We start from the raw sequence: 10000 nt of genomic DNA, 5'->3' as shown, positions 1-10000 counted from the left end.
TAGAAATTAACATATGAGCCTACCTAGTATTAGCCTTCAACTAAGAATAACAAGAGAACAAAGCAAATTTGATGATAAAAGTAAATTTAGAAATTTGTTTAAAATAACATGCCCTATCTGAATCATAAAAGTTTAATTTGGCTTTTACTATCCCTTTAATGATAATGCAATAAAAATTGAGTAATTTTAATACTGGCTAATTTTTAGCTTAATATTGGCTAAAATTTTATTCGGGTGGTCTGTAAAATCAGCACCTGCTAAAAAAGGTTTTGGGGAGAACACGTGTGTGTATACTAGGTATAACTAATCCTTTTATATACACATATCCAGGTGTTTACTGACCCTTTTAATACAGGCATTTTTGACACACAAAATATAAAGAAAGGGGTTGCAAAATTTGAAAACTAAAATACCAATATCAGTTATAGGTTGATACCCACTGAGTCTATCATCATTAACAGGAAGTTCTTATCAGCTAATAAGCATTACTAGGAAGTATATGTGATACAGCTGTGTTAGTTATATATATGTATGTATATATATATATATATATATATATATATATATATATATATATATATATATATATATATATATATATATAAAAAAAAAACAAAGAACAAAAATTATATAAATTGCATTTTAAATTTGAATGTGACACCCTTTATTATTTATAGTAAAGATGTAATAATAGTTCATCCTTTGTTTATACAGGGTAAACATAATTTTGGGACCTTGACTTTAAGGATCTTTCATTTACCCAAGAGTTGGAAAAGTGATTAAATATGTAATTTTTGTAATTTCACAAGTGTTGTCCTTCCCCATTCTGTTCCTTACATTTGTTAGTTATTGAAAAAAAATATGGTTATCCCCAGGGATCAACAAATCTATTTAAAATTTAGTTGCCAGTAAGAATATTTAGGAGAAAGATTCCCAGTGACTCCCTGAATCCATGGTTTGTCAAGCCCTGTCTTATATTAAAGGTTAAGAAATTCAAATTACGCTATCTAAACTATTGCAGGGCCGGATGCACATTATTTTTTATTTTATTTATGTATTTATTAAAGGGGACAATTATAGAAATTTATATGGGGTGATCTAAAAGCTTTGGCTTTGGCTTCTAGGATTTGTACTACAGAATCTGTAATTTCCAAGGAAGAGAGAATGCTTGGTAGACATGCTGTATATAAATCCATTCTCTTAAAAGTATAGCAACAGTTGTACTAAAACATCACCATTGTAGCCTTTCTCCTAGATATGTTTGTAGACTGACTCTTTAGTTACCCACATTTGATTTTTATTTTTAGTATAGCTTGGAAACCTTTTTGATAACATTGGAACATTATTAAGTGTTATGTCTCTTGCAGAACATGTTGCGGGTGGAAATATTTTTAAATTGCATTCTCCTGAGTTTGCGTCCCTGCTTTTCAACAAACGATAGCAAGAGACCAAAGAAAATGTGATACTAGAAGTTAATGATAAAGTTGTTTGAACATTGCATGCTTTATCTGAATCATAAAATACATTTGTTGGGTTTCATATCCATTTAAATCCCCTTTGTAATAGTTTTACTACGACTAATTTAAAATTTTAAAGTATATTATTTACTTTTTTACCACTTTTTACTGGAGAATACCTTTTGTCATTTGTGTTTTACCTCCTGTCAGAGGGACTGGAGGACTTGAGTGCTTAATGTATTTTTTTTTTATCCATAAATTGGCTGTGTATAGGATGCCACCTCCGCCATTTTTTTTATGGACACTTATGAGTTACACATGCTGCAGGGTAAGCATGTTGGAACATGTATTGAGCCTCTGGACATCACATGAATAGTGCTGATGAACAGCACAATACATGTTTATCCCTGCAACATGTGTAACTCATAAGTGTCCATGAAAACAGGGCCTACGTGACACAGCAGTGGTTATTAAATGTAACCTTTGTGCAGCCTCTGATTGGACACAGCACGGAAGGCCAGAAATATGAGTTCTAACATGTGGCATATCCCTCCAGCTCATTTATGTCTGTCTATAATTGGCTATAGCAAAGGAGATCAGATAAAAACGCAAGAAGCTTTTCAATAATTATTCCAATGGACTACAAAACAGTGCAAATTTTGCTAAGACAATAATAGTTTTAAACCATTTGTATTTTTTTTTTACCCAGATCTTTTATGATTCATTTTGTGTGCAAATGTTAAAAAAAAACAAACAACCTTTAAAAGTCCCTTTAAATCTATATGGTAACATTTTGCATTACTTGGCTATTGGGAATTGCTTCTTGAAACATTAGGAAGCAACAGCTGCTTTCACTTGCAAGTGAATCAGCTAGGAGTTAATTTATTGCTTCTAGTACCAATCCTGCTTAATCTACTTTATTTAATGGCGTGGATTTTCGAGTTTCTCTCTAGAACTGCTCAGACTTTGTTTCTTGAGGATTCTACAGGTTTAACTTTTGTATAATGCTGACATGCTACTGCCGACATAGTGACTTATGAGCTGATGAAAACTGATGAGACATGTAAGACTGGGTAGCTATTTTGATTTAAAAATAATGCTTGGCAGTATCCCTTTAATATATAATCCTTCACATGTTAAACCAATTTATCATTTCAGTTTCAACGGTTGAGTATGGTTTAATTTACCTTCCCTGCTGTGATCAATTAAGGACAGGTATAAATAAACCTCTGCACTGATCATACAATCCTTGTTTAGCATGTTTCAATGTCAACCTTCTGAATTCCAAAGGATGCACTCCAGTCGCTTGGCAACAGTAGAACCTTCCCTCCACACACACAGTTTACAAACTTAAAAAAATGCTATAGGATAATAGGAGCCTTTTATTGAGACTTTTGATTGGACAGTGAGTATTCCCCCATAAAATGTTTTATTACATTTTTTTTTATTTTTTTTACTCCCAAATTGGCACATTATGGATATGCCCAAATCCAGTCTGGGAGAGTAGACATGCACTGATTTAGTGCTTAAATGCATTTGAAATTAAAATGAAATGTTTATGGTTGAAATAGAATTTACAGAAACATTTCAGTTTACTTCTTTCTATTTATCCTTTGTTTATTAAAGGTTAAAAATATAGCTGTGGTTAAAAATATAGTTAAATGCAAACAGCAGTAAATTAATAAAATACCTGAGCACAGAGTATTTTTTTTCCTTTACTTTTATTTCCCTTTAAGCACCTTGCACTTGCTTTCAGTTAGTCAAGCTCATGCATTAGTGTCCTCACCAATCCCTGGCTAAGTGCCCTCTGAGAAGGGCAGCTAAGGGGTGCAAATAAGGGCATACAAGGGCTGCTGATCTCAGCTAAATCACTATTATTAAAGGGACATGAAACATAAAAAATCTTTCATAATTTAGATAGCAAATACAATTTTAAACAACTTCCAATTGACTTGTATTATCTGATTTGCTTCATTCTCTTGGTATCCTTTGTTGCTGAAGCAGCAATGCCTTACTGGGAGCTAGCTGAACGCATTCGGTGAGTCATTTATGTGCAGCTACCAGTCACCAGCTCCTGAGCCTACCTAGGTATCCTTTTCAACAAAGAATATCAAGAGATCCAAACAAATTAGATAATAAAAGTAGACTGGAAAGTTGCTTAATCTGAATCATGAAAGAAAAAAATAATTGGGTTTTATGTCCCTTTAACACACTTAAAAGTGCCAAGTTTAATTACAGTAGTATAATGGGGCTGTACATTCTGAACATACTAATAACCCACCTGGGAGCTAAGCTGATTTAAGGGATTTTTTACATTTTTGAAATATATATTTTTTTAACTAGGTTAGGTGATTACCTTTCCAACGGTGGGTCTTGGGGGTCTGTAGCTGCTTAGATGCCTGAGATACAGGAATCTAAGCAGCATGCCCTCTACCTATATTTGTCATTGTCATTTTTAAATAAAGTTGCACTATGACATCACGTCATTGCACGTGACGTTATCACACAAAACGTAAATCCCAGACTATGCCTGTCACTATACAGGCTCGATTGCCGGGGTAGGAGTGGGTGGGAGCCCCCAGATCTCCCTCAAGGTGGGAGAGTGCTAACTGAGCTGAGTTAGCACCTGAGTGGGAAACTCTGCGACGGCTCAGAGCCGTCATTAGCACTGAAAGGGTTAACCCTATCATTTCATGCATAATCTACCTAAGCTGCAGATGTACACAAACTTCACAAAGTCTTATCTGATTAGAGGTGTAAATCGGACGGATTTGCACCACCTACACTCAACCATCGAGAGCACAACAATTTCATATTTGCAGCCATCACAAAACTCCTGTATTTATTTCAAGAACATTTTTACATTCAATGTGACCTTCAAAATCATTATTCCATCCTATTTATCATTTCAGTCTTGCAAAGTCAGCGCATATTGCTATAGCTCAGGTGGCCAGTAGATACTCTGCTTCTAATTAGGGCATTTATTCATCATCTGGGATACCACTGCCTCTCTCCTCCCTTTAGATATGTTAGCACATTTAATATCTATGCAATGTCTATTAGATTGCTTCCCTGTTTTTTCTAATACATATTGAGTGTTACATTTCTGTAGAATCATACAATGTAGCAATGATAAGGGCTTAGTTGAATGTTTTATGTGTTGGTCAATATATAAATAATATATATTTTTTTTTTTACACAAAAGCAAGAGTTTAATGCTAGATCCAAATACTGGTTAACCATTGTTAATAACTAGTGTGTTTTGGAATAATGTATGCATATAGTGTTTAAAGGGTATTCAGCATAATAATACAAGCTTTAAAGAGACATGAATCCCAAAAATGTTTTATTTCTAATGGTTGTGAGGGTCCACAAAACCTTCCTCTTGGGAAATACATCACCTGACCATTAGGGGGAGGCAAAAAAAATGAGCCAAGATCTTGTGGACTCTCACAACCAATAGAAAGAAAACATAATTTATTCTTAGTTAATAAAATGTGAGAGTCCACAAGACTTAACTCTTGGCCCAGTAGTCCTCCTCCTGGTGGCGACATGATCTAATTCCCAAGAGTAAGGTATGTGGACGATCACATCCAAGAAAGACATTCATTTATCAGGTAAGAATAAATTATGTTTACATGATTTAGACAGATCAATTATACACAATGTTCCAATTTGCATACTATGTGGTAACCTCAGCAAAGATGTTAAACTCACAAAGTCCCACTTGCCAGTGGCAAGCATTGCAGATCCGGAGCCTACTATTTTACCTATGGCGCCTAACTTGTTTTTTTTTGGTTATTTTCACATATCTTTATACAAATATCATGGTCTTGCTCATACAATTTAAACAGATTTGGCAACTCCTGGTTTAGGACAAATCTGTTGAAAATTTAGGGGCCTAGACAGTGGTATTTGTATATAAACCAAAAAGTTTGAAGCCAGGGGTAAAATTCTAGGAGCCATTGGTTCCCTGGTTTGTCAAGCCCAGTCCTAAGCAGTACACGAACAGTAAGCAAAATAGGAACTTCATTGACGGTGGTTAGTCACCTGCCAAGAACAGTAAGTTAACATAATTCTATTTTTTTTATTATAGGATGCATTTTTGCTTTATAATGGCCCCTTTAATAAGAAAACAATCTAAGCAACCAAAGCTCTTCATTATTACACTAAATTGTCCTTTTAATGTTATTTTCTGAGATTTGGAAGAACAGATTTACACTACACAGAAAACATCTAAATGTCATTTTTAGGCACTGAGCTGTGTACTTTTGTTTGTCTTCCTTTTTAAGTGTAATGAGCCTAATGTGCAGCAAGTGGAACAGATAAAGGTATAACGTACTGTTAATAAAAGCAATTGTTTTGACCTGTGAGCTACACAGAAATCTGCATATAAATGTATAATGGCACTATTTTGTTTAAACATACTAATTATTTCCATTAAAATAATGTAACTTGTCCTCTGGTTTCTGAAAACAAATTTAAAGAGACAGTCTACTCCAGAATTGTTGTTGTTTAAAAAGATAGATAATCCCATTATTACTTATTCTCCAGTTTTGCATAACCAACACGGTTATATTAATACACTTTTTACCACTGTGATTACCTTGTATCTAAGTCTCAGTAGATTGTCCCCTTATTTTAGTTCTTTTGTCAGACATGCATTTTAGCCAGTCAGTGCGGATTCCTAGGAAACTCCACATGCGTGAGCACAATATTTTATATATATATATATCACACATTAACTAACACCCTCTAGCAGTGTAAAACTGTCAAAATGCCCTGAGACAAGAGGCGGCATTTAAGGGATTAGAAATTAGCATATGAGCATGCCTAGGTTTAGCTTTCAATAAAGAATGCCAAGAGAACAAATTGAAATTTGATGATTAAAGTAAATTGGAAAGTTGTTTAAAATTGCATGCTGTATCTGAATCATAAGTTTAATTTTGACAAGACTGTTACTTTAAGAGAAAAAAAAATGTTTCTATAAAGAATTTGGCACTGCCATGTTGTAACCACATTATCCTAGATAAATAGCCTGTAAAATGCTTTTTTATTTTTCATGCTTTTGTTTTTATAACATTTTAAAGAAAGGAACAATTTTGACGCTGAATACAGTTTCCCTTTTCTGTTGAGATAAGGCTGTAATTTGCCATTTTGTGCTATTGAGTGTCTTTAACTTTAAAATAATCTACACTTGGTTTATTAATGACTTAAATGGTTTGTAATTGACTCCGATAAATGTCTGTGTTTGTGAATAGAATCCATTTTAATTTCTACACATTTCTTCATTATATTGCCCATATTATTAGGCTTCACTATCTACTGAGATGATTTAGATTTTTTATATATGTCTTCATGTAGCCATTTATCTCTGAGTTTTCTGAGAAGACCTATATTAAGCAGTGATGATTTCTGAATATGAAATGTAACCAAGATTATTTTTATTCAAATATAATTTAAATATTCATCAAAGAAGAGTTAAGCTTGAAACTGACAGAGACTATTAACATCAAAAAAATATAATTAATTGCATTGGGTATCACAAAGCAGAGTTAGCCAAATAGCTGAAAGGTCTAAAAGCAATATAGATTGAGAAGCGATGGTTCTGTTTTATACTTTAGCTTACGGAATTACTAGTAATGTGGTTTCCTATGTGGGGCAATTAAAAATGGTTGTTAAGGTTCATGGCTCTATAGAAAAAATCATTGAAACTTTGTAAACCCAACTAGCATATAAATAGTCAATGGAATAAAGAAAGTAGATAACGGTCTTTTGCAGAAGCTGTTGTAATTTTTTTATTGTGCATTTAGGGGCCCAGAGTAATTTTTGAGAGGGGGATATATAAACATATATAGATAATAAATAAATAAATATATATATATATATATATATATATATATATATATATATTCACACACACATATATTGTATATAATATTTAGTAATACTGGAATTCAGCAATGAAAAAAATTGGTTATGTCATGACATGTAAAATAAACACTTAAATATAAAATAGTGACTCAGTAAACCTAAGCAAACACAGGTGGTTTTGTGGTCTATCCAATGGAAAAATCCGTCCATAATGAACCTTCATAACATTCCATCTATAAATCTGATGCACGTGTCAAAGCGTTATTCATAGTTCCTTGTGTAATCCGTGTGCATTAAATTTAGCAGGCATATATTTTTTCTTTTAAAGCTATTACTATGGCAAACATTTAATTCTGACATAAAATTCTTATGGAGTTGTTCATTTATAAACAGTTTGCTTGCAAAGAATGTGTTATTTATTTCTATTTGAAAACTATATTCTAAAGTGGTTTTCTGCCAATCTGATGTCATTTAGTTTAGTTTCCTAAACTAATTTGGTGCCAATTTAAAATTTGACTTTATCAGGATAGTTTGTAGTATTATACATACACACAAACATGTTGACATGTTTCCCCGCTATCTCACAAGGACTCGGGAGATTGAAATGCATTTGGAAATGTGGAATATCTAATTGGATTTCCAAGAAACAAAGACATTTTTAATAAGATAAATTGTCAATCTCAATGTGAATTTGTCTATTCTGCTTCTGCATATTTTATTTATTGTAGGAATCAAGTCATTATGCTTAAAAAAAATATTAAAAAAAACATGAAGCAGCCAAGCACATCAAATTAATTTTAATTTACAGGCATGGTTAAGGTACGTGCAGTGGCATATTCAGTAAATTCAGCTTTGATGTCCTAGCTATGCATTTAACAAGTGTATTTAAATATTTTTATTCTTTTGAATACTTTCCAAGATTATTGTTGGTGGGTTTTGGGTAGAGGAAAATATTTGTGAGTTCCAAGGCTAACTCTGGGAGCTAAGGTTACTAACATTATAGAGTGGCTTCTAACTTTTTTAATTCTACCACATTCGTATCCCAATATAAGATCTTCCCTGGCTCCTATGAGACTGGTAACACAATAAATGTGTTACCATCAGTGTTCTATCCAAGGCCAGCATTGTGAGCAGCCCAGCAGTGAAACGGTTAAGGGAGCCGCACCTCGCAGACTCCATCGTGTAGTGTTTGCTAATTGTTCTAATTAACTGTTTCACTGCTGGGCTGCTCACAAAACTGGCCTTATGGTAATCCTGAAAAACTGGCCTGCTAGGGAAGCCTGAGGGGTCAGGTTTGAAAATCAGTGCTCTAAGGTCCGGTTTTGTGAGCAGCCCAGCAGTGAAACAGTTAACCTGCCCTCAGGCCTCCCTAACAGGCCAGATTTTCAGGATTACCATGAGTGAAAGCAGTTAAAATAACCGTGTTTACCAATCAGCCGATTATTTCACCTGTGCTCTAGTTCAGATATCCTCAAAATATGACCTGTTAGGGAGACCTGATGACCCGTTTTAAACCAGTGCCTTAGAGGAAACACTAGCTACCATATTTTGTTGTTGTACAAATTCTGGTTGCCTACTGCATTTAACCCTTCAAATATTATCTTGTGCATGCAACAGCTACATTCCAGAGCAGATTGTGAATAGGACATTTTAGTGGATATCCAATTATGCCAATTCTGACTGGCACACATTTTAGAATTCTCAAGAGTGTCAATGCATTGTGTCTCCTGGGCAGAGTTTTAACTATGTGTTGAACACCCTTACATGTTTTAAAAAGATTGTTATGCATAATAAAATAACTTTGTAAAATACTTTCATTATTTGTTTTGTATCCTTAGCAAAAATCGCTAAAGAAGTAAATTAAGAAGTGGTTTCAAATCACATGCTCTATCCGAATCATGAAAGGAAAAATTGGGTTCCATGTCCCTTTTTAATAGTGCACATAAAATAAAAAATAAATTATATATATATATATATGGGTGTGTGTGTGTATTTTTGTTCCGTTTCATAGACCCATAGCAACTTAGTCATGGTCTAATTGATTTTTTTCTTTGATTTTTTTTTTTTTTTTATCAGAGGGAAGTTTTTAAATCATTTTGTGTTACCTGTTCTGAAAAGATTGAGAGACTCTAATCTAAAAAACAATATATTTTTTCCTCACAGTAAGATGTCTAATTGGAGAAAGCTGGGACAGTGTTTATTTAGCTATTTTACGTATGTGCTTGTACGAAATCTTTGCTATACCTCCCAAATGTCCTTCCTTTGGAGCTACAATCTTGCTTTACGGAACAAATTACTTTATCCATTTGTGAAGATGTTTATAATTTAATAGGAAATCACACTCTTTTACACAGTCTTGTTTAAAATCAACCATATTTGGGTGTTTCCCACAAACGTAACATAAAAAATAATATAACTATGGTTTACTAGTCCGGCTGTGGTTAAAAGCTACTAGCCCAGAAGGAAAAAGTTAATTTCCACTCAATGTTCAAGAAAGGAAAAAGTCAAATTTCTAAGTTGACTAGTACCACTGGGAATTTCAAGCCCTGTATATATGTGTGGATAGATAGAGAGAGAGAGATGTGTATTTAAAAAATAAAATCTGGACAATGTAATGTGTTTTCTTTAGCTTTCTCTGTAGCTGGATTTCACGTGTAAAAAGATTTTAA

The 10000-nt window shown here is 33.5% G+C and overlaps 1 protein-coding gene across 3 annotated transcripts in view; it reads left to right on the top strand.

Annotated features, from left to right (window-relative positions):
* Nucleotides 1-10000, top strand: part of ADGRL2 (adhesion G protein-coupled receptor L2) — a 276588-nt gene that overhangs the window by 145193 nt on the left and 121395 nt on the right. The window lies entirely within an intron of this gene.

The sequence above is a fragment of the Bombina bombina genome, chromosome 10 (genome assembly GCF_027579735.1).
Source record: "Bombina bombina isolate aBomBom1 chromosome 10, aBomBom1.pri, whole genome shotgun sequence".
Lineage (NCBI taxonomy): Eukaryota > Metazoa > Chordata > Amphibia > Anura > Bombinatoridae > Bombina > Bombina bombina.
This window is presented reverse-complemented; position numbering and strand designations above follow the sequence as displayed.